The 20,956-nt window shown below is 37.6% G+C and overlaps 1 pseudogene; it reads right to left on the bottom strand.

Moving 5' to 3' along the window:
• Positions 1–18,667: 18,667 nt before the first annotated feature.
• On the bottom strand, positions 18,668–20,318 carry LOC147912539 (steroid transmembrane transporter SLC22A24 pseudogene; annotated as a pseudogene).
• Between the last annotated feature and the right edge of the window lie 638 nt (positions 20,319–20,956).

The following is a 20,956-nucleotide window of genomic DNA, read 5'->3' on the forward strand; positions in this document are numbered from 1 at the left end:
AATAAGTGAGAACATCACAAACCTGGATATGGAGCTGGAATTACACGTAAAAGAAGCCAACAGAACTCCTAATTACATCAATGTAAAAAGACTTTCTCCAAGGCACATATTAGTAAAGCTGGCAAAAGTCAACAATAAAGAAAAAATATTAAGGGCAACAAGGCAGACGAGAGTAATCTATAAAGGAAGACCTGTTAGGCTTTCAGTGGATTTTTCAGCAGAAACCTTACAGGGTAGGAGAGAGTGGAATGATATATTCAAAGTTTTTTTTTTTTTTTTTAAAGATTTTATTTATTTATTTTTTCCCCCCAAAGCCCCAGTAGATAGTTGTGTGTCATAGCTGCACATCCTTCTAGTTGCTGTATGTGGGACGCAGCCTCAGCATGGCCGGAGAAGCAGCGCGCCGGTGGGAGCCCGGGATCCGAACTCGGGTCGCCAGCAGTGGAGCGCGCTCACTTAACCACCAAGCCACGGGGCCGGCCCTCAAAGTTTTGAAAGACAAAAACTTTCAGCCGAGAATACTATATCCAGCAAAAATATACTTCAGATATGATGGAGAAGTAAAAACTCTCCCAGATAAACAAAAGCTGAGGGAGTTCATTGCCACAAGACCCTCCCTACAAGATTTGATCAAGAAAATCCTCATACCTGAAAAAGAAAGAAAGAAAGGGTTTACAAAGACTTGAGCAAGCAGATAAATAGGCAGGCAAAATCAGAAATTGCAACTCTCTATCAGAACAGATTAGCAAACAATTAATTATAACTCTAAAGATAAAGGAAAAGAAAACATATAAAATAAATATTGTCACTTCATTTTAACCACAAATTCACAACACTAAGTTGTGACAACAACAACTTAGAAGGGGAAAAGGAAAGGGATGAAACCTGCTTTGACTAAGGGAGCAAGAGGCTATAAGGGAATGGACTATCTCATCTATGAGATCTTTTATACAAACTGCACGGTAACCACTAAACAAAAAATCAGAACAAAGACACAAATGATAAAGAGAAAACCGAGAAAACCATCATAGAAAGCCACCAAACTGAATTAGTAGTCCAAAATACGTGGGATGAGAAATAAGGGAAATAAATAACAACTGAAAAACAAGAGATAAAATGGCAGCTTTAAGCCCTAATATATCAATAATCACTCTAAATGTAAATGGATTGAATTCCCCAATCAAAAGACACAGAGTGGCTGGCTGGATTAAAAAACAAGACCCAACAATTTGCTGCCTCCAAGAAACACATCTCAGCTCTAAAGACAAACACAAGCTCAGAGTGAAGGGATGGAAGTTGGTATTCCAAGCTAATGGCAAACAAAAGAAAGCAGGTATTGCCATACTTATATCAGACAAAGTAGACTTCAAGATAAAAAAGGTAATGAGATACAAAGAGGGGCAATATATAACGACACAAGGGACACTCCACCAAGAAGACATAACACTTATAAATGTATATATGTACCCAACACAGGAGCACCAAAGTACATAAAGCAACTAATAACAAACCTAAAAGGAGATATCAACAACAATACAATAATATTAGAGGACCTTAACACTCCACTTACATCAATGGCTAGATCATCCAGACAGAAAGTCAATAAGGAAATAGTGGACTTAAATGAAAAACTAAACCAGATGGACTTAATAGATATACATAGAGCACTCCATCCAAAAAGAACAGATTACATATTCTTCTCAAGTGTGCGTGTAACATTCTCAAGGATAGACCATATGTTGGGAAACAAGGCAAACCACTATAAATTTAAGAAGATGGAAATCATAATAAGCATCTTTTCAGACCATAATGCTATGAAACTAGAAATCAACTACAAGAAAAAATCTGGGAAAGTGACAAAGATATGGAGACTAAACAACATGCTACTGAACAACCAATGGAACATTGAAGAAATTAAAGGATAAATCAAAGAATATCTGGTGACAAATGAAAATGAAAATACACCATATCAACTCATATGGAATGCAGCAAAAGCGGTCCTGAGAGGGAAACTCATAGCAATACAGGCCCACCTTCACAAACAAGAAAAATCCCAAATAAGCAATCTTAAACTACACCTAACAGAATTAGAAAAAGAAGAACAAACAAAGTCCAAAGTCAGCAGAAGAAGGGAAATAATACAAATTAAAGCAGAAATAAATGAAATTGAAACCAAAGAAACAGTAGAAAGGATAAACGAAACAAAAAGCTGGTTCTTTGAGAAGATAAAAAAAAATTGACAAACCCTAAGCCAGACTCACCAAGGAAAAAACAGAGAAGGCTCAAATAAATAATATTAGAAATGGAAGAGAAGAAATCACAATGGATACCACAGAAATACAAAGGAGTATAAGAGAATACTATGAAAAACTATATTCCAATAAATTGGACAATCTAGAGGAAATGGATAAATTCTTAGACTTATACAACCTCCCAAAACTGAATCAAGAAGAAATAGAGAACCTGAATAGACCAATTACAAGCAAAGAGAGTGAAACAGTAATCAAAAACCTCCCCCAAAATAAAAGTCCAAGACCAGTTGGCTTCTCTGGAGAATTTTACCAAACATTCAAAGAAGATTTAATACCTATCCTTCTCAAACTATTCCAAAAAATAGAGGAAGATGGAACACTTCCCAACACATTCTATGAGGCCAACATCACCCTGATACCAAAGCCAGACAAGGACAATACAAAGAAAGAAAATTACAGGCCAATATCACTGATGAACATAGATGCAAAAATCCTCAACAAAATATTGGCAAACAGAATACTGCAATACATTAAAAAGATCATACACCATGATCAAGTGGGATTTATACCAGGGACACAGGGATGGTTGAACATCCGCAAATCAATCAACGTGATACACCACATTAACAAAATGAGGAATAAAAACCACATGATCATCTCAATAGATGCAGAGAAAACATTTCACGAGATCCAACATCCATTTACGATAAAAACTCTTAGCAAAATGTGTATAGAAGGAAAGTACCTCAACATGATAAAGGCCATATATGACAAACCCACAGCCAACATCATACTCAATGGGGAAAAACTGAAAGCCATTCCTCTGAGAACAGGACCAAGACAAGGGTGCCCACTCTCGCCACTGTTATTCAACATAGTGTTGGAAGTTCTGGGCAGAGCAATTAGGCAAGAAAAAGGAATAAAAGGAATCAAAATAGGCAATGAAGAAGTGAAACTCTCACTGTTTGCAGACAACATGATTTTATATATAGACAACCCTAAAGAATCCATTGGAAAACTACTGGAAATAACCAACAACTATAGCAAAGTTGCAGGGTACAAAATCAACTTACCAAAATCAGTTGCATTTCTAGTCTCTAATGACAAACTAACAGAAAGAGAACTAAAGAATACAATCCCATTTATAATCGCAACAACAACAAAAAATATCTAAGAATAAATTTAACCAAGGACGTGAAAGACCTATACAATGAAAACTGTAAGACATTATTGAAAGAAATAGATGATGACATAAAGAAGTGGAAAGATATCCCAAGCATATGGATTGGAAGAATAAACATAGTTAAAATGTCCATGCTACCTAAAGCAATCTACAGATTCAATGCAATCCCAGTCAGAATCCCAATGACATGCCTCATGGAAATAGAACAAAAAATCCTAAAATTCATATGGGGCAAGAAAAGACCACAAATAGCTAAAGAAATCTTGAGAAAAAAGAACAAAGCTGGAGGTATCACAATCCCTGACTTCAAAACATACTACAAAGTGATAATAATCAAAACAGCATGACACTGGTACAAAAACAGACACACAGATCAATGGAACAGAATTGAAACCCCAGAAATAAAACCTCACATCTATGGGCAGCTAATCTTTGACAAAAGAGCAAAGAACATATAATGGAGAAAGGAAAGTCTCTGCAATAAATTGTTCTGGGAAAACTGGACAGCCACTTGCAAAAGAATAAGAGTAGACCATCTGCTTTTACCATAACAAAAATTAACTCAAAATGGATCAAAGGCCTGAGGGTGAGACCTGAAACTATAAAACTCCTGGAAGAAAATATAGGCAGTACACTATTCATCATTGGTCATAAAGGGATCTTATCGAATTCCATGTCTACTCAGACAAGGGAAACAAAAGAAAAAATAAACAAGTGGGACTTCATCAGACTAAAGAGCTTCTGCAAGGCAAATGAAACCAGGGTCAAAATGAAAATACAACCCTCCCAGCTGGGAGAAAATATTTGCAAACCATATATCCAACAAGGGGTTAATCTCCACAATATATAAAGAACTCACACATCTGAAAAACAAAAAAAACCAAATAACCCGACCAAAAAATGAGCAGAAGATATGAACAGACATTTTTCCAAGGAAGATATACAGATGGCTAATAGGCATATGAAAAGATGTTCAACATCACTAATCATCAGGGAAATGCAAATCAAAACTACACTAAGATATCACCTTACACCCGTGAGAATGGCTATAATCACCAAGACAAAAAATAACAAATGTTGGAGAGGATGTGGAGAAAAGGGAACCCTCATTCACTGCTGGTGAGAATGTAAACTGGTGCAGCCTCTATGGAAAACAGTATGGAGATACCTCAAAAAATTAAAAATAGAAATACCTTTTGATCCAGCTATCCCACTTCTGGGTATTTATCCAAAGAACTTGAAATCAACAATCCAAAGAGGCTTATGCACCCCTATGTTCATTGCAGCATTATTAACTATAGCCAAGACATGGAAGCAACCCGAGTGTCCATCAACAGATGATTCAATAAAGATGTGGTATACATACAGTGGAATACTACTCAGCCATAAAAAAAGACAAATCGTCCCATTTGCAACTACATGGATGGACCAGGAGGGTATTATGTTAAGTGAAATAAGCCAGACGGAGAAAGACAAACACTGTATGACCTCTCTCATATGTGGAATATAAACTAACACACGGACAGAGAGAACAGTTTGGTGGTTACCAGGGGGAAGGAAGTTGGAGGGTGGGCACAAGTGGTGAAGGGGCACAGTTATATGGTGACTGACAAATAATAATGTACAACTGGAATCTCACAATGTTATGAACTATTGTGACATCAATAAAATAAAGTATATATATATAAAAAAAGAAGGGCATGAAAGGACTGGCAACTGAGCTTGGTTCTCAGCTGGCTGCTCTTTTTTATTTTATTTTTTTAATTTTTTGTTTATTGCAGTAACATTGGTTTATAACATTGTAAAAATTTCAGGTGTACATCATTGTACTTCTATTTATGCATAGATTACATCATGTTCACCACCAAAATACTAATTACAACCCATCACCACACACATGTACCGAATCATCCCTTTCACCCTCCCCCCTCCCCCCTTCCCCTCTGGTAACCACCAATCCAATCTATGTCCCTATGTGTTTGTTTATTGTTGTTATTATCTACTACTTAATGAAGGAAATCATGTGGTATTTGACCTTCTCCCTCTGACTTATTTCACTTTGCATTATACCCTCAATGTCCATCCATGATGTCACAAATCGCTGGATTTCATCGTTTCTTATGGCTGAGTAGTATTCCATTGTGTATATATACCACAGCTTCTTTATCCATTCGTCCCTTGATGGGCACTTAGGTTGCTTTCAAGTCTTGGCTATTGTGAATAACGCTGCAATGAACACATGGGTGCATGTACCTTTACAAATTGGTGTTTTCAAGTTCTTTGGATAAATACCCAGCAGTGGGATGGCTGGATCATACGGTAGTTCTATCCTTGATTTTTTGAGGAATCTCCATACTGTTTTCCACAGTGGCTGCACCAGTTTGCACTCCCACCAGCAGTGTATGAGAGTTCCCTTCTCTCCACATCCTCTCCAACACATGTTGTTTCCTGTCTTGTTAATTATAGCCATTCTGACGGGCGTCAGGTGATATCTCATTGTAGTTTTGATTTGCATTTCCCTGATAGTTAATGATTTTGAACATCTTTTCATGTGTCTGTTGGCCATCTGTATATCTTCTTTGGAGAAATGTCTGTTCAGGTCCTTTGCCCATTTTTTAATTGGGTTGGTAGTTTTGTTGGTAAGATGCATGAGTTCTTTATATATTTTGGAGATTATGCCCTTATCAGAAGTATGGTTTGCAAATTTCTTCTCCCAATTGTTAGGTTGTCTTTTGGTTTTGTTGATGGTTTCCTTTGCTGTGCAGAAGACTTTTAGTTTGGTGTAGTCCCATTTGTTTATTTTTTCTATTGTTTCTCTTGCCCGGTCAGACGTGGTGTTTGAGAAGATGTTGCTAAGACTGATGTCGAAGAGCGTACTGCCTATGTTTTCTTCTAGAAGTTTCATAGTTTCAGGTCTTACATTCAAGTCTTTAATCCATTTGGAGTTAATTTTTGTGTATGGTGTAAGGTAAGGGTCTACTTTCATTTTTTTGCATATGGCTATCCAGTTTTCCCAACACCATTTGTTGAAGAGACTTTCTTTTCCCATTGTATGTTCTTGGCTCCTTTGTCAAAGATTAGCTGTCCATAGATGTGTGGGTTTATTTCTGGGCTTTTGATTCTATTCCATTGATCTGTGTGTCTGTTTTTGTGCCAGTACCATGCTGTTTTGGTTACTACAGCTTTGTAGTATATTTTGAAATCAGGGAGTGTGATACCTCCAGCTTTGTTCTTTTTTCTCAGGATTCCTTTAGCTATTCGGGGTCTTTTGTTGTTCCATATAAATTTTAGGATTCTTTGTTCTATTTCTGTGAAAACTGTTGTTGGAACTTTGATAGGGATTGCATTGAATCTATAGATGGTTTTAGGAAGTATGGACATCTTAACTATGTTAATTCTTCCAATCCAAGAACACGGAATATCTTTCCATTTCTATGTGTCTTCTTCAATTTCTTTCAGAAATGTTTTATAGTTTTCGCTGTACAGATCTTTCACCTCTTTGGTTAAGTTTATTCCTAGGTATTTTATTCTTTTCGTTGCAATTGTAAATGGGATGGTATTCTTAATTTCTCTTTCTGCTACTTCGTTGTTAGTGTACAGAAATGCAACTGATTTTTGTATGTTGATTTTGTATCCTGCAACTTTACCATATTCGTTTATTACTTCTAAAAGTTTTCTGGTGGATTCTTTGGGGTTTTCTATATATAAAATCATGTCATCTGCAAATAGTGACAGTTTCACTTCTTCCTTTCCAATTTGGATCCCTTTTATTTCTTTCTCTTGCCTGATTGCTCTGGCTAGGACTTCCAGTACTATGTTAAATAGGAGTGGTGACAGTGGGCATCCTTGTCTGGTTCCTGTTCTTAGAGGGATAGCTTTCAGTTTTTCACCATTGAGGATGATATTAGCTGTGGGTTTGTCATATATGGTCTTTATTATGTTGAGGTACTTTCCTTCTATCCCCATTTTATTGAGAGTTTTTATCATAAATGGATGCTGTATCTTGTCAAATGCTTTCTCTGCATCTATTGAGATGATCATGTGATTTTTATTCTTCATTTAATTAATGTGGTGTATTACGTTGATTGATTTGTGAATGTTAAACCATCCTTGCATCCCTGGAATAAATCCCACTTGATCATGGTGTATAATCTTTTTAACGTATTGTTGTATGTGATTTGCTATTATTTTATTGAGGATTTTTGCATCGATGTTCATCAGTGATATTGGCCTGTAATTTTATTTTTTTGTGTTGTCCTTGTCTGGTTTTGGTATCAGGGTAATGTCAGCTTCGTAGAATGAGTTAGGGAGCTTCCCCCCCTCCTCAATTTTTTGGAAGAGTTTGAGAAGGATAGGTATTAAGTCTTCTTTGAATGTTTGGTAGAATTCACCAGGGAAGCCGTCTGGTCCTGGACTTTTATTTTTGGGGAGGTTTGTGATTACTGTTTCAATCTCCTTACTGGTGATTGGTGTATTCAAATTCTCTACTTCTTCTTGATCCAGTTTTGGAAGGTTGTATGATTCTAAGAATTTATCCATTTCTTCCAGATTGTCGAATTGGTTGGCATATAGCTTTTCATAGTATTCTCTTATAATCTTTTGTATTTCTGAGGTGTCTGTTGTAATTTCTCCTCTTTCATTTCTGATTTTACTTATTTGTGACTTCTCTCTTTTTTTCTTGGTGAGTCTAGCTAAAGGTTTGTCAATTTTGTTGATCTTTTCAAAGAACCAGCTCTTGGTTTTATTAATTTTTTCTATTTTTTTTTGGTCTGTATTTCATTTATTTCTGCTCTGATTTTTATTATTTCCCTTCTTCTACTGATTTTGGGCTTGGTTTGTTCTTCTTTTTCCAGTTCCTTCAGGTGCATTGTTAGATTGTTTATTTGAGATTTTTCTTGTTTGTTGAGATAGGCCTGTATCGCTATAAACTTCCCTCTTAGAACTGCTTTTGCTGTATCCCATAAATTCTGGCATGTCGTATTTTCATTTTCATTTGTCTCCAGGTATTTTTTGATTTCTTCTTTGATTTCTTCGTTAACCTAGTCGTTGTTCAGTAGCATTTTGTTTAATCTCCACGCATTTGTGGCTTTTCTGATTTTCTTCCTATAGTTGATTTCTAGTTTCATACCGTTGTGGTCAGAAAAGGTGCTTGGTATTATTTCAATCCTCTTAAATTTATGGAGACTTGTTTTGTGGCCTAATATGTGATCAATCCTGGAGAATGTTCCATGTGCCTTTGAAAAGAACGTGTATTCTTCGGTTTTTGGATGGAATGCTCTGTATATATCTACTAGGTCCATCTGTTGTAGCGTGTCGTTTAAGGCCAATGTTTCCTTATTGATCTTCTGTTGGGATGATCTATCCGTTGGTGTAAGTGGAGTGTTAAAGTCCCCTACTATTATTGTGTTACTGTCTATTTCTGTTTTTATGTCTGTTAATAATTGCTTTATATATTTAGGTGCACCTACATTGGGTGCGTAGATATTTACAAGTGTTATATCCTCTTGTTGGATTGTTCCCTTGATCATTATGTAATGCCCTTCTTTGTCTCTTTTTACAGTTTTTGTTTTAAAGTCTATTTTGTCTGATATGAGTACTGCTACCCCAGCTTTCTTTTCATTGCCATTTGCGTGGAGTATCTTTTTCCATCCCTTCACTTTCAGTTTGTGAGTGTCTTTAGGTCTGAAGTGTGTCTCTTGTATGCAGCATATATATGGGTCTTGTTTTTTTATCCAGTCAGCCACCCTATGCCCTTTAATTGGAGCATTTAGTCCGTTGACGTTTAAAGTAGCTATTGATAAGTATGTACTTACTGCCATTTTTTAACTTTTTTTTTTTCTCAGTGTTTTAGTAGTCCTCCTCTGTTCCTTTCTTCTTCTATACAGAATTGATGGTCACTTTAGTTTGACCTCTGTCTGAAAGCTCTACTCTTTAACTCCCCTCCTCCCTCATGTTTTTGATATCATATCTAACCTCTTTGTTGTGCATTTGTATCCCTTACGTTCTAATCATGGAAATAGATAATTTTTCCTATTTGTGGTCTTCTCTTTTCCCCTTAAATCAGTCCCTTTAACATTTCTTGTAGCACTGGTTTCTTGGTGACAAACTCCTTTAATTTTTGCTTATCTGGGAAAATTTTGATCTCTCCTTCCATTTTGAATGATAACCTTGCTGGGTAGAGTATTCTTGGCTGTAAGTTTTTTCCTTTTAGCACTTTAAATATATCGTGCCATTCTCTTCTAGCCTGTAAGGTTTCTGCTGAGAAGTCAGCTGATAGCCTTATGGGGATTCCTTTGTATGTAACTTGACATTCTCTTGCAGCTTTTAGGATTCTCTCTTTATCTTTAATTCTGGACATTTTGATTATGATGTGTCTTGGTGTGGGCCTCTTTGGGTTTATCTTGTTTGGGGCTCTCTGTGCCTCCTGTACCTGGATGTCTGTTTCCTTCCTTAGGTTAGGGAAGTTTTCATCTATTATTTCTTGAAATAGATTCTCTGACCCCTTGTCTCGCTCTTCTCCTTCCGGGACACCTATAACACAGATGTTAGTGTGCTTGATGTTGTCCCAGAGGTTTCTTAGACTGTCCTCAGTCTTTTTAATTCTTTTCTCTTTTACCTGTTCACCTTGGGTAATTTCTTCTAGTCTTTCGTCCAGCTCATAGATCCGTTCTTCTGTATCCTCTACTCTGCTTTTGAGTCCCTCTAATTAATTTTTCATTTCCAGTATTATATTCTTCATTTCGGATTGGTTCTTTTTTATATCTTCCATTTCTTTGTTGACATTCTCACTGAGTTCATCTATTCTTCTCCCCAGATCAGTGAGCATCCTTAACACTCTTAGTTTGAACTCTCTGTCGGGTAGGTTGCTCATTTCTGTTTCACTTAGTTCCTTTTCTGGGGTTTTGTCCTGTTCTCTTACTTGGAATGTATTCTTTTGCCTCTTCATTTTGCCTCTTTCCCTGTGCTTGTGTCTACGTATTAGGTAGGTCAGCTATGTCTCCTGCTCTTGGATAGGTGACCTTATGTAAGTGATGGCTTAGGAGGCTTCCAGTGTGCTTCCCTCAGTTCTCAATGTTCTGGGGGTGACCCCTATGTGGGCTACGCGTGTCCTTCTGCTGTGGCCTGTTTGCTCTCCCTGTAGGTGCCCAGGAAGGCTCAGTTATGCTCCTGGCCAGCTGTTGTAATGCTCAGCTGCTTGTAGTTGTTGTGGGCCCTTCAGTCTCTTTATCAGGTGTGGGGAGCCCCAGCACAGTTGGCTGCAAGTTCTAATACCACATTTGTGTTGCAGTATTTCTTTTAAGTGAGTAAGCCCCCACCGTGGCAGGTTGTTAGGCTCAGGGCCTTACAATTGCTGTAAGCCTCTAGCCTATTAGGTCTCTTGTCAGCTCTCTGAGGATTGCAGCTGGGTGTGGCTGGCCTCAGGCACAGGAGCACCCAATTGTTTCAGGTTTTGGAAGGTGGAGCAAACCTCCCATGTGGGTCTTTAAGAAGTACAAGTGTTCTGCAGCTGAGAAGCCCTGCCGCCCACAGGTCCACACACACAGTCAACACAGTCCTGCCCTGTGTGAGCGCCCCGACCTCCCCAAGTGGACCCAGTCTCTCCACGGCGGGAGCCCCCCACACTCTGCCACCGCCCCACACTCTCCACCCGCTCCTTGTGCCCACCCTGCCCTGCTCAAGTTGGCTCAGTTGTCAGGCTGCAGAGAATCCAGTCACCAATCTATGCAGGCCCACAAGTTGCCTGAGGGCTTGTTGTTGGGTGGGGCCAGTCTCTAGGGTGGGCTGCCTGCCCTGGGTGAGCTGGATTAAATCGGTGCTCTAGCGGGTGGGGCAGACCCTGGGCTAGCAGGCCTCAGGGAGAACTCCAATGGTGTCTGTGTCAGCACGCCCACACCAGGCCACAACAATGGCCGCCGCCAATGTCCCAGTCCCTGGAGAGGTCTCACCCCTCACCGAGATGCACTCAGGGCCTATTAGGTGAGTCTCTTGTCACCAAAGCACTGTACACCTTTCTTTCTGCTGATTTTAGGATGCTTCCTGAAACGGGTGAGTTTGCGCGCGGGCCCTTTAAGAGCCAGTTTTAGTTTCTTTGTGAACCGAGTTTTCTGGGGGTGCTCCCCAGTGTTTTAGTAGCAGGCACAGTCAGATATTATGCCGCTGGTCTCGATTGTGCTGGGTCCACAATATGCCCACAGCGGGGGCGCTCCCCGGCTCATGGCCCCGCGTCTCCAGGGCGGGTTCGTACCTGTGAGCTGCTCCCGGAGGCCGTGAAGCTGGCGGCTTGTAAAGGTGGCGTTTTTCCTCTCTGGAAAGGAGTCTCTGCCTCTTCCACCCCAGTTAGGATTGTCCGTTCTTGCAGGAGTTCCTCTCATCCAGTTTTCAGTTCTGTCTCAGGGGTAATTTTTCCATGAGTAGTTGTAAATTGGCTGTGTCCACGGGAGGAGGTGAGTTCCGAGTCTGCTTACGCCGCCATCTGGACTCCTTTCCCTGATTTCTTTCAATAACGTCTTATAGGTTTCAGTGTTTAGGTCTTTCACCTCCTTGGTTAAATTTATTCCTTGATATTTTATTATTATTGTTGCTACTGTAAATGGAATTGTAATCTTGACTTCTCTTTCTGCTTGTTCTTTCTTACTGTATAGATGCAACTGATTTCTGTATGTTGATTTTATACCCTGCAACTTTGCTGTGGTTGTTGATTATTTCTAATAGTCTTCTGGTGGATTCTTTAGGGTTTTCTATTTACAGAATCATGTCATCTGCAAACAGCAAGAGTTTCACTTCTTTTTTTCCAATTTGGATGACTTTTATTTCTTTTCCTTGCCTAATTGCTCTGGCTAAATTCTCCAACACTACGTTGAATAGAAGTGGTGAGAGTGGGCACCCTTGTCTGGTTCCCATTCTCAGAGGGACGGTTTTCAGTTTTTCACCATTAAGTATGATGTTGGTTATGGGTTTGTCGTATATGGCCTTTATTATGTTGAGGTACTTTCCTTCTATACTCACTTTGTTTGAGTTTTTTTTTTTTATCATAAATGGATGCTGTATCTTGTCAAATGCTTTCTCTGCATCTATTGAGATGATCATGTGTTTTTTATTCCTCATTTTGTTAATGTGGTGTATCACATTGATTGATTTGTGGATGTAGAGCTATCCCTAGGTCCCTAGTATAAATCTCACTTGGTCATGCTATATCATCCTTTTAATGTATTGCTGTATTTGGCTTGCCAATATATTTCTTAGGATTTTTGCATATGTTCATCAGCGATATTGGCTTGTAATTTTCCTTTCTTGTGTAGTCCTTGTCTTGTTTTGGTATCAGGGTAATGTTGGCCTCATAGAATGAGTCAAGAAGTGTCCTATATTCTTCAATTTTTTGGAATTGTTTGAAAAGGATAGATATTAACTCTTTGAATTTTATGTAGAATTCTCCAGAGAAGCCATCTGGTCCTGGGCTTTTGGTTTTTGGTGAATTTTTGATTATCATTTCAATCTCTTTACTTGTGACTCGTCTATTCATATTCTCTATTTCTTCTTGATTCAGTTTCTGGAGGTTGTATGAGTTGAAGAATGTATCCATTTCTCCTAGGTTATCCAATTTGTTGGCATATAGTTTTTCATAGTATTCTCTTGTAATCCTTTGTATTTCTGTGGTATCCATTGTAATTTCTCCTCTTTCATTTCTAGTTTTATTAATTTGTGCCTTTTCTCTTTTTGTCTTAGTGCGTCTGGCTAAGGTTTTGTCAATTTTTGTTTGTCTTCTCAATGAACCAGCTCTTAGTTTCATTGATCTTTTCTACTGTTTTTTAAGTCTCTATTTCATTTATTTCCACTCTAATTTTTATTATTTCTCTCCTTCTGCTGACTTTGGTTTTTGTTTGTTCTTCTCTTTCTAGTTCTGTTTGGTGATGTTTAAGATTATTTGTTTGAGATTATTCTTTTTTAGTGAGGTGGGCCTGTATTGCTATAAATTTCCCTACTAGTACCACTTTTGCTGCATCTCATTAAAGTCGGTATGTTGTATTTCATTTTCATTTGTCTCCAGGAATATTTGATTTCTTCCTTGATTGAATAGTTGTTCTTTAGCATGTTGTTTAGTTTCCATATATTTATGACTTTTCCAGCTTTTCTTTTGTAGTTGACTTCTAGTTTCATAGGCTTGTGGTCAGAAAAGAGGCTTGATATGATTTCAATCTTCTCAAATTTATTGAAGCCTGCCTTGTTTCCCAGCATATGGTCTATCTTTGATAATGTTCTATCTGCACTTGAAAAGAGTGTGTATTCTCTTGTTTTTTTTTGGTGTAATGTTTTATATATATCTATTATATCCGTGTGGTCTAGTGTTTCATTTAAGAATACTGTTTCTTCAATGTGTGTTGGAGAGGATGTGGAGAGAAGGGAACTCTGATACACTGCTGGTGGGAGTGCAAACTGGTGCAGCCACTATGGAAAGCAGTATGGAGATTCCTCAAAAAATCAAGGATAGAACTACCATATGATCCAGCTATTCCACGGCTGAGTATTTATCCAAAGAACTTGAAAACACCAATGCATAAAGATACATGCACCCCTGTGTTCATTGCAGCGTTATTCACAATAGCCAAGACTTGGAAGCAACCTAAGTGCCCATCAAGGGACGAATGGATAAAGAAGTTGTGGTATATATACACAATGGAATACTACTCAGCCATAAGAAATGATGAAATCCAGCCATGTGTGACAACATGGATGGACATTGAGGGTATTATGCAAAGTGAAATAAGTCAGAGGGAGAAGGTCAAATACCATATGATTTCCTTCATTAAGTAGTAGATAACAACAACAATAAACAAACACATAGAGACAGAGATTGGATTGGTGGTTACCACAGGAGAAGGGCGGAGGGAGGAGGGCGAAAGTGATAATTCGGCACATGTGTGTGGTGATGGGTTGTAATTAGTATTTTTGTGGTGAACATGATGTAATCTATGCAGAAATAGAAGTATAATGATGTACACCTGAAATTTTTACAATGTTATAAACCAATGTTACTGCAATAATCAACAACAAAAGAAAGAATACTGTTTCTTTGTTGCCTTTCTATCTGGAAGATCTGTCCATTGATGTAAGTGGGGTGTTGAGGTCCCCTACTATTATTTTGTTGCTGTCAATTTCTCCCTTAAGTTCTGTTAGTAGTTTCTTTGTATACTTTTGTGTTCCTGTGTTAGGTGCATTATATTCATAAGGGTTATATCCTCTTGGTAGAATGTCCCTTTTATCATTATACTGCTCCTATTTATCTCTCATTGTCTTTTTTATCTTCAAGGCTGCTTTGTCTGATATAAGTATGGCAACATCTGCATTCTTTTGCTTGCATTTGCTGAGAGTATCATCTTCCATCCCTTCACTCTGAGTCAATGTTTGTCTTTGGAGCTATGTGTTTCCTGAAGGCAGCATATTGTTTGATCTTATTTTTTAATGATCCAGCCACTGTGTGTCTTTTGATTGGGGAATTCAATCCATTTACATTTAGAATGATTATTGATATATGAGGGCTATATACTGCCATTATATGTCTTGTTTTCTGGCTATTCTATATTTCCATTGTTTCTTTTCACTTGTCTTTCTGACTGCCATTGCATTTTAGTGTTTTCTGTGATGGTTTTCTCAGTTTTCTCTTTATTTATGATTTGTGGCTCTGCTCTGCTTTTTTATTTAGTGGTTACCATGAGGTTTGTATAAATGATCTCATAGATGAGATAGTGCATTTTCTGATAGCATCTTATCTCCATTAGCTTAAGCAGGTTCCATCTCTTTTCTCTTCCCCTTCCCAGTTATTTTTGTCACAAGTTGTTCTTTTTTTGTGTTGTGAGTTTGTGACTAAATTGAAGTGTTGGTAGTTTTTTTAATGCGTTCTGTCCCTTTATCTTTTATGTTATAATTGTTTGTTAAAATGTTCTGATAGAGAGTTGCAATTTTCTGATTTTGTCTATTTTTCTCCTTGCTCAAAGTTTTGTAAACCTTTCCCTTTATGCTTCAGGCAGGAGGGCTTCCTCCATCATTTCCTATAAGGTGGGTCTAGTGGTGATGAACTCTCTCAGCTTTTGTTTAACTTGGAAAGCTTTTATTTCTCCATCGTATCTGAAGGATAGTTTTGCTGGATAGAATATTCTTGGGTGAAAGTTCTGTCTTTTAGTATTTTGAATATATCTTTCCATTCTCTCCTAGCCTGTAAGAATTCTACTGAGTTATTCACTGAAAGCCTGATAGGGTTTCCTTTGTATGTTATTTTCTTCTGCCTTGCTGCCCTTAATATTTTTTCTTTGTCATTGACTTTTGCTAGTTTTAATTGTATACGCCTTGGAGAAGGTCTTTTTGTGTTGATTTAATTAGGAGTTCTATTGGCTTCATGTACTTGTAAGTCCAGTTCCTTCTCTAGGTTTGGGAAATTCTCAGCTCTTATGTCTTTGACCAAGATCTCTGCTCCTTTCCCCCTCTCTTTTCCATCTGGAATATCTATAATCCTTATACTTATTTTCCTAACTGAGTCAGATATTTCTCAAAGAATTTATTCATAGTTTTAAAAATCTTAGTTTGCTCTCCTTATTCCAGCCTTTGTATTTTACACAACACAAATTTCTTTTCTTGTCTTTTTTTTTTGGATGGCAAAAGGGGTGAAATGGCATATATGTATGGTGATGGATAAAACCTAGACCCTTGGTGCTGAGCATGATGCGGTCTATACAGAAGCTGATATATAATTATGTACACTTAAAATTACACAATGTTATAACCAATATGACCTCAAGAAAATAATAATAAAAAAAAGACTTAGCTTGGCTTGCACTGGGGAAGGTATCAAGCTCAGGGAAATGTTTTAGATCTTCTCATGCCATTTCTGAGCACCTGCTTTGCCTGGCATTACATGTGGATTTCTAAATTCCACTTTATATATAGCTGCTTTTTAATGGCTTGATTTCTCAAAGAGTCTCAACCAAGCTTCTCCTTCCTTACAAGGTGTACAGTATGTCTTCATTAGTGCTTATCGTGTGTCAAAATCTTTTTGTAATAAAATACTCATAAAACAAAAAATATAAGAAAACTTCTGAAATCTTATTAAGGGTCTCTACCATAATCCTTCAAGTCACATTATACTCAAGAGTGAAAGGATCAATGCTTCTACCTAAGGTCAGAATAAGGCAACATTATCTCTCAACACTTTCATTAGGCATTGTATTGAATGTTTAATATAACAGCATAAAAAGAGTAAAAGGCAAAAGATAGGAAAATAATAAGTAAAACTATCCTTACTGGCAGATGAAAAGATAGTGTAGGAGAAAACTTTAAGGAATTCACAACGAAGCTACTAGAACTAATAAATAAATTTATCAAGATGGTAGTTGGTAAATTAGTATATAAAAGTCAATTGTATTTCTACATAGTAGCAATGAATAATTAGAAATTACAGTTATAAAAACAACTTTATAGCATCAAAAACTAAGTTAAGTAGAAATAAATTTAATGGAAAACAATGCAAGACTGTTCCCACAAACTATAATCTTTGAAAAAGGAAATTAAAATAAAATCTAAATTAATGGAGAGCTCCATTTTGTCCATAGATCAGAAAATTCAATATGCTAAAAATGGCAGTCTTACCCAAACTGCTCTATAGATTCAATGGAATCACAATAAAATTCTAAAGAGAACCAATTTTCTGACTTCCAACAATATAGTATAGCTTGTGTGTTTTTGACTGTACCTAAGTGTAATTGTCTAGTATGTAATCATTTGTATTTTACTTGTTCTACTAGACTAAATGGTTTTGAAATTTATCCCTGTACTGCACAGAGTAGTTTGTTTATTTCCTTTATTGTATATGAATTCATTATGTAAATATCTGGCATCTTATTTATCCATTCTATTATTAATAGGCATCTAGATTGTTTCCAGTATTGAAATATTATGAATAGTTGAGAGTGTTATTTTAAAAATATTAATTTGATCGTGTCCCTCTCCTACACACAATCCTTTAGTTTTTCCTCTTAGCTTTCTGTTGAAGTTCAAAATCTTTAGATTATCTTGTCCCCTCAACTTCAACCAGCTCCCCACTGTAATCTGCTACTAGGCTGTTTCCATCCCCCACCTCTACTCCCCAGTGATACATAAAAATTGATGTATCTATATTCATTTTTTTCTCATTTCCAATTATTTCATTAAAATTTTTTTTTTATTATTGTTATTATTGTTTTGGTGAGAAAGATTGACCCTGAGCTAACATCCGTTGTGAATCTTCCTCTTTCTGCTTGAGGAAAAATGTCACTGGGCTAACATCTGTGCCAATCTTCCCCTAATTTTGTATGTGGGACACTGCCACAGCATGACTTGATGATTGGTATGTAGTTCCACATCTGGGATCCGAACCAGTGCACCCTGGGCTGCTATAGCAGAGCTCATGAACTTAACCACTACACCACCATGCTGGCCCTGATTTTTTTTTTTAAACATATGTTGTTTTATTGAGGTAACATTGGCTTATTACATTATATAAATTTCAGGTGTACATCATTATATTTTTATTTCTGTGTAGACTACACCATCTATACCACCCAAAGACTAATTACTATCCATCACCATACACATGTGCCTTATTACCCCTTTTGTAACCTCTCTGGTCCCTTCCCCCCTGGTAACCACCAGTCTAATCTCTGTATTTATATGTTTGTTTGTTGTTGTTGTTGTTTTGATATATCTATAATTTCTCATAACACTGTCACAGAAGACTGTGTTACAAGACTGCTGAAAATGAACCCTCTGACTCTGAACTCATTTATATGTTACATTTACTGTGATATATTTAGTGTTCACATTTCTCAGCTGAGACAACAGTGAACATTAGGCTGGTAAATGGTAAGGGGCAACTCATTTCCTCCGTCTCCCTCAGGAGAGACATGGTTGGGTGTTGGCAATGATTTCAGAAGAGGTCTATTACAGAACAGATACTGTCAGGCACAGAATGTCCCAAACTACTCACGTGACAAACTGTGACAGCAGTTGTTATTAATTACATTACATTATTATAGTACTTATCTTTAAAAATCTGTTTTTGCAAAACCAAAAATTAAAGTTCCTGACATAATTTTTCAACACACCACCAATGACACATTGCTCTATACCCCACAGGTTTTCTAGAAAAATCTACGCATCACACTAGGGCAACTAGGCCATGAAGACTGCTCTGGGAAGCCACAATCATTCAGCTCACAGAGCCCATGAACATAGCACCCCTGGCAAAGACCAACAAAGCAGTTTTCAATATCTATGTTTTCAAACAGGCTGAATGTCATACCATGAAAGATTTTGCTTTCCATTCCCATAGGTAACAATTTCTCATGTTTCTAAACCACATGTTTTAGTACTTCTCTACATCCTGTCCTGATGTGCTCTCATATCTGATGGAAATGTCATTACTGCATCCTATACACCAAGCTCAAAGTTGAAAAAATAGCACTCCTCACAGTAAACAATACTCCATTAGTCTTTCTAGAACACTAGAGACCAAGACAGCTCTAGGACAGTCTAATATGCAATATTTATTTCTTAATGAAAAAATGATTCATGAATTGATGAAAGTATCCAGAAGTAAAGAGAGTGGTGATCCAGAGACACTCACCTGTCTAATAAATGGCCATATATGATGCTTCCCACCAGTGTTCCAGCCATGAATAAGAATCTAGACACTGAGATCAGTGACTGAAATTCACACACCGTGTGCCACTGTAAGAGAAGGAAACTTGCAAAGGAGAGCTCCACAGCAGCTTATAACCTCTTCATGGAAAAACCTTAACATTACTTGCAAATTTTAGTATATTGGACCCCTATCTTCCTCACCAACTTCCCTTTCTAAATTAGTTTTCTCTTTCAGATCTCAGCTTAATCATACCTTTTTTTCTCGAATCCTCCTCTGAAACTGTAGATTTATTGATGCTCCCTTTTACTCAATACTCACTGGTTCTCAACCTTGGCTACAGAGTGCAATAATTTGAGTTTTAAAATTTTATTCATGCCTGAGTGTCATCATAGACCTTCTTATATGACTGCTCTGGGGTACTGTCTTGGCATGGAGGTTTTCATCAATCTCCCAAATACTTATAATTTGCAACCAAGTGGTAAGCATTAATGACCTAGCATAACATTTTAAACACATTACACAGATTACTTCCTTAAACTCTGGTCTTTCCAAGAATAAAAACACTATGACAGCAGGGTTAACATCTATTTTTGAATTCATTATTATTATTATTTATGTACCTGCCTAGCATTTAATAGATAAGCAATTAATATTTGATGAAAGAATAAAGAATGAGTACCTGTGTAGTGACTAAAGTCTTGAAGCATCTTCATTATTTATTCTACCTCTAAACACCCACACTATCTACTCACAGGGGGTAGACGGGGTCTCTTATCTCAGTCACAATTTTGGAGGAGCATGAGCTTCAGTCGTACACCCAACCATTCACACAGGGCTCCACGTCTGGCTCACTCATGTTAGGGAAGGTCCTGTTTAGGTGAAGTAGCTGCCCCTGGGGGTAGAGGAAGTGATGACACTTCCCTGGCCTCAAGTTTGAATCTAGTGGAATGGAGATTCTCAGGAGGGTGCCTTGGTTGAGGATCATAGTACCATTAGCAGAGATAATATCATTGTCAAGGATGTCAACCCAGCAGCGGTGACCAGGGATGGCTGCAGTGAAGTTCTCCAATAGCATATAAGGGTACACTACAAAGTTGGAGGTAAAAAGGAAAGCCATCTGAAAGATCTGGAGTCTCCCTAGGCTGCCAACTTGATCCAGAAAGTCCTGAAAGGCCATAGAGGCTGAACAGGTGATCCTCAAGATGAGGCAAAGTGACTGTATCTTGAAACATTCAAGGGGAGATAATGTTTCCTTCCACATGTCATCCTAAGTGTGGGTTGATCCTGACCACACTTTCTTCTCAATTGACTCTGTCTCACCTCCAAAGCAGGGCTGTGGTAAGTGTTTCTCCAAATTGTGTTAGGGCCAGGTAGGTAGCCGTTTTCATTAGTCACAGAGAGAAATATTTTGCTGAAGTACCTCTAGCAATTGACAATTAAATCTGTTCAAGGTGTGCTTTGTAAAAATTCTTGTCCTGAGCAGTTCTTCATAGTCAGCATTGGACTTTGATCTGCAGAATCTTAGTAAACAATCTAAAACTAACCTGCTACATGGTATGCAATTCTTCCCAGAAAATCTAATTGGTTAGACTCAAAAATGAAATCCTTTTTGAGTTTTCTTTGAAAAGAAGAGAATGCATTTTGCTTGTTTCGTACTGAATTTTGATAAAAGAGTTAATGAAAACAGTCCTGAGTTAAATTAAAGCAAGTGAAATATGGTGCAATCCTTTATTCTTGGTGGGATTTTTGCTTCAGTTCAAATCATACCACAAACTCATACTGCAAGTAAGTTACTTGAAAGGAGGCAGAGTGGCCAGTGATTGAGAGCATAAGGGTCAACCAGTGGTAAGGTCA

The sequence above is a fragment of the Ceratotherium simum genome, chromosome 34 (assembly GCF_057802395.1).
Source record: "Ceratotherium simum simum isolate JZ-2026a chromosome 34, ASM5780239v1, whole genome shotgun sequence".
In the NCBI taxonomy this organism is placed as follows: Eukaryota; Metazoa; Chordata; class Mammalia; order Perissodactyla; family Rhinocerotidae; genus Ceratotherium; species Ceratotherium simum.